The sequence below is a fragment of the Cibotium barometz genome, chromosome 15 (assembly GCF_041138505.1).
Source record: "Cibotium barometz isolate CiBa-2024 chromosome 15, ASM4113850v1, whole genome shotgun sequence".
Lineage (NCBI taxonomy): Eukaryota > Viridiplantae > Streptophyta > Polypodiopsida > Cyatheales > Cibotiaceae > Cibotium > Cibotium barometz.
In genome coordinates, this window is record NC_141060.1 from 33,291,740 (window position 1) to 33,297,532 (window position 5,793).

The window sequence follows — 5,793 nt, forward strand, 5'->3', positions numbered from 1 at the left end:
TTCCCACCAAACCATATTGTGAGGGCCACATCATAAGAAAATTACATTAGAGTTCTTCCCTTTGTTGTGCATGGAATTGTGGGTTCTCTCTAGGTTCCCTTTGTTGTGCATGGAATTGTGGGTTCTCTCTAGGCTACTTCTCTACAATTCTCCACTCCTTGTTTGAGCAATGGATATGATAGGGATCACCGTGCTTTACCCATCCTCGTGTTCCTGACCAGTTTTCTTGACCAAGACTCCTCCGATCCACACTATAGAATATCCTCCTCCATAGAAATCTTTGTTAATCATCAAAGTGACATGAAGACTCATGGTGCCAAAAATGAAGGCTCGCTCTAGGAGGTGGTGTAGTATATAATGGTACTCATCCAATAGGAAGTGGATCATAGAGGGGTGTGCACACGAGCATCATCAAAGTCACTATCGGCTTGCATGTTCAAAGAGGAGAACAATTACAACAATTTATTTATATACATCTTTCTTTACACAAACACATTAAAATAAAAAGATTAAGAGCTTGATAATTGCACCACATCATATCGAAATTAAATCGCATTATGACTCATATTACTTATTTAAATTTAAAGTTTATTTTTTAATCACATTTTAAAAGTATCTTTACTTGGCATACTAGTTTAACTCTCATAAATTAACCTTTTCTTTGTTGAAAAAATGTAGGAGGGAGGCCTGAAAAAAGAAGAATACACATCCTTTTGACCTCAGTACTGAGACTGTGAGATCCATGTCCCCTCTGCGCATCAAATTCTTGAGTGCTAGTAGCGGAAGTAGCAACCTCTTGCGTAGGGCAGAGCTTCCCACTCGGGGCCTCGCCCCACGAATGTCCGGACAAGAGACTAATCCCTCGGTTCTTCCAAAACCAAACCTAGAACAAACTTCCCTCGCCCAGAAAGCATAGGCGATTCTTCCAGGAAAATCTTCTAGCGTAGTCAAAAAGACTTAACTATCCTTTGTATTCCGACCGAACCCGCGGGAAGATGTGGATTGATGTGGGAATGATGTGGCCGAATCAAAGGACTAACTTGCACTTGGTTCATAGAGACCAACGCTTTTTTCCCCATCAAAGAGGCACAACTGTTGATTCTTTTTCCATAGAACAAGGATTATCCTGGGACTTACTTCAACTATCGTAACTTGAACAGAATTGAATTTTATTATAGGGATCCATCAGTCCAACCTAGCCCCATCCAATCCCATGGGTTAGCCAACCGCCCAACCACTGTATTGATAGGATCCATTATAAATATTTGGTTATGTTCTCTCCCGGTTACGCCGGTTACGAGGGAAAAGAGTTCCCAGGCCCCCTAGCCGGCCCTCATGCAAAATTAAATAGACATACCACTTACACACCCAATATGAAATTGCCTTTTCTCTTCCAAAATAGATTTGCAATAAAACCACAATGTTTCCATCCTAATTCTCAGTATTCAATTTCTAGATCCAATTTCCAACTTTTCCACTTTCCAACCATAAAATCCAACTTCAGTCATTCCTTCCTCAACCAGAACGCTCACCACCACCTGCTCACCCCCCCAGGGGCCTTTTAAATAGTTCCTAGCCCATAGTACCTAGAAGTTTAATCACATAAAAACCATATGGACTCTCAGTTGGAGATCAACAAGATCAACCAACAAGATCCATGTAAAAGAGCCATGAACTCATCAGTTAAAGACCAGCAAGGCCAATCAACCAGATCCATGCCCATGTTCAGAAAACAGCTCCAACTCATTTTTCTTCCTCGTCACACGCATGAGTATCCTGGGTGACCCAGAGCCCGAGCACCGTATGGTCAGCACCCTCTAGGTTCCTTCGCAGGTCACCTAGCGCTTCACTCATAGTCCGCTTCCTTGGTTCCTCATCCACCGTACCGGAAGCTCACCATTGTTAATCGAACCGAGGCTGGTTAAGACCTTGGCCGACCTTGCTACGCGAGATGTCCTTCATTGATTCTCCGTCACCAACGACCTCATTCCACAAGATAGTCAAAATGCTTCCCTAGCATTATTGACATAAAATAATCTTTAAAAAACAGGTTTCACATACAATTACAGTTCCAACAAAATTTCCATCTTTCCTCATCATTACACATTCTTTCACATCATTTCTCATCGTCCCATATCATTTCTCATCATTCCATATTAGTTCTCATTATCCCACATCAATTTACATCCAATCACGTCACTCCCACATCAACTCACATCCAATCACATCATCTCACATCAATTCATATCCAGTCACATCATTCCCACATCAATTCATCTCCAGTCACATCATTCTCACATCAACTCACATCCAATCACATCATCTCACATCAATTCACATGCAATCACATCATCCCACATCAATCCACATCTAATCACATCATTTCCACATCAATCCACATCTAATCACATCAATCCACATGAATCCACATGTAATCACATTAATCCGCATGTAATCACATCATTCCCACATCAATCCACATCTATTCACATCTTCCCACATCAATCCACATCTATGGTCCTAAATAAGAATTTTTCTGAAATGTTATACCCCTAGGCCAAGATGTCCAATTCACATATTCAATTAATTTCTAATGTACATTGGAAAACTATTTTTAAGATTTTATTTTAGGGGATCTCTTCCTAATATTATCCAAAAATATTTTAAAATTATATTATCTCTCTCTAGAATATTTTCTCTCTCTAGACCAAAACAGGGTAAAACAATGTTTTCTTGCATTCAAAATTAGGAGATGATTACAGAAATTGAAGGGGAGGTTCTTACACCTTTGCATCTCAAAAATTGGAGGGAGGAATCTTACACTGACACATGGAGTCATATGAGAGATGATGTCAAGATAAACAATGCAATGGAGCAGAGGTTAAGGAGAGGTGTTGTTACCTATCTTAGCAAGGGTGCGAAAACTTTCCTTGATCGATTTTGAAGTACAATGGTCATCCCTAGTATATATATCTAGTTAGCACTAAAATAAAGTCATTCTTAAAAATTAACAAGTGTATTATTTGACAAATTGCAAACTAAAGGTTATGCTCGTGCTCTGACTGATGAGACATGAGATGAAACAAATCATGGGCATAAGTGGATATGGAGAGAGATATCATTGCATGAAGTGGAGCCTAGACCTAAGGTATGTGGTAAATAACGTAATATTGTCTATAATGTGACTAGTCTTTGATCTTCGTAAAGTGGTAATTAAATAATGCAATATTGTCTATAATGGGATTAGTCTTTGGTCTTAGTAATGTGGTAAACAAGTAATTTCGTAGTAGCAAATGTTTGATTTGTATATGATTCATTGTAGGAGGCTAGGTCATCACCTTCCCCTAAGCATTATACAGAGCACATCGTCAGAGGTGATGATGAAAGGGAGGATCACAAGCACTATAGCTTGGACTAGGAGGATCATTAGATTAGTGATGAGGCTTATTTTGGTTGTAATATGAAATGCTCCGATTTTTTAGTGTGTGAATTCTTTCATGATAATGTATCCATTATTTTCTGTGTGCATTGCCATGTATCTTTGTATTTTTTTAAATTTTGGTCACTCAACCATGGACATATATTTAATACTTTATTATCATTTTTATGTATACACAGTCAATTTGATCTTATATTTGTACCTTTCTATTATATATGTTGTGTAAGTACATTCTATCATTTGTATTATACCAGCCTTTATACTTGTTGTACCTATTGTACCATCCCCACTGTACCGGTTGTACCAACCCCATTGTATCAAGTTTTCTAGCATTTGTATCGGCTATACTAGCCACTATATCAGTTGTACCAGCCACTGTACCTGTTGTACTAGCCCCTATACTTGCTATACATTGTACGTGTTATATCAGCAATTATACCTACTATACCAACCATTGTACTTGTTGTATGAGTTGAATGGAGTGTTGTACTTGGTGTACTAGCTCTATTTCATGAAGACCCATGGTTTTTAGGGAAGAATCAGTACCCACACGAAGATATATGGTTTATATTGTTGGCTCGACATTTCTACAACTATGTGCTTGACTAAATTTTATGGTCACCTTGTGTTGGGTTGTGTTATGGCATTTGTAAATGGATAATCCGGCATCTCCTGTGGGGAGAGTGAGGCAATGTGCACCTAAAACTCTACATTACAAACATCCCTTCCCACAATGATTTCGTCCTCAAAATCAAAGGGTGGTAATGCACACAAAGTATAGAGGCTATATTATACAAAAGTAAAAAACGGTCGTGTAACCTCATAGATGCACATAGCCCACATGAGTTGTAAATCCTAGATTTTCTAGCAATCCACATTCATGATGGTGAAGATTGGATGCTATTGGACATGCTAATGAGTTTTGCGATGGCATTGTGTGATAAGGCTTTATGCTTCTTATGATGAACAATGATGCTTCATGAAGTTTTTGGAAGATCGAGTTACCACTATTTTAGTACTTGCAAAACCATGATTTTAGTGATGTATACTTCTCATAGGTGGAACAAAGTTTATGAGAAAATAGAATCACTCTACAGAAAATGTATGCAATAATCATGCTTTGTGGAGATATTAACATGCATAAATGTGTTTGTAATTTGGTTTCAAGACAAGCCATTATTCAATTTTAATGCCCAAGAGAATGAGTTTCGGTTTGATGGCAATGTGAAATTGGCCTTTGAAATGGAAGAGTGGATAAGACATTGGGATAGATAATTTTATCCATCAAGTGTTCACAAGAACTTGGATGCCAAAAAGATCCATCAAGTGGGTTCTTTCCTTGTTGGTCTTGGTATGAAAAGAAGCTATGGAATGAATCCTTCTTTGTGGAGCAAGGCAAGATGGATTGGGAAGATTTTGCATACTTCTTGGTTTAACGCTTTGTGCCTTTACATGATATGAAGTTGGTTGGTAATTAATATATGAATCTTGAGAAAAATGGTGGATTACAAGACTATGCTAAGAAGTTTTGGTATCTCTCTTTCTTTATTTCATGACCATGACACGAATAAAGTAGTGAAGAAGTTTGTTGATGGTCTACATCATGAACTTCAAAGTGGGGTGCAATGTATATTGAATGAAGTGGAAGGATGTTACCTACAAGAGGCTATGATGTTTACATGGATTGTGGATTTCCATGTAAATAAGAGTCTACCATTTGATCCTTATGCTTATGGTGGTTGTCAACAACTAGGCAAGGCTACTTGGGACATAATGTGAAAAGAGGACTTCCTACCATATTCTAGGATTGGTCATCCTACGCTAAAAGAATGATTTTCATCACATTCTTGGAAAACTAATTTTGTGTTTATGCATAAATAATTAATTAAAGAAAAGAGAAATTTTTGGTATTGTTATTTTTATGATAAAAGAGGAATTCCCATGATAATGGAGATCCATGTAATTAAATGGAAAAAGAGAAATTAATATTTTTATTTAAAGAGAAATTTTAGATAAATTTATTTTATGCATGAGAAATTTTTTAATGCAAAAAGAGAAATTCCCATGATATTTGAGATCCAAGAAATTAAATGGAAAAAGAGAAATTTTTAGCATAATTCAAATTATGAGAATTTATCAAAAGTGGAATTTTGAGCATTATTGGGAAATATGGATAGAATTGATTTTTGTAAATCCCATGAATCTTTTACTTAAAAAAAAGAATATTGAATATATTTCACTTGAGAAATTTGAGAAAGAATATTAAAATATCCGTCGAGAAAAAGTACCTTTAACTAGGCCAAGCAATTGGATGTGAATAGATGTGAATGTGATGTGATAAGATGTGAGTGGAT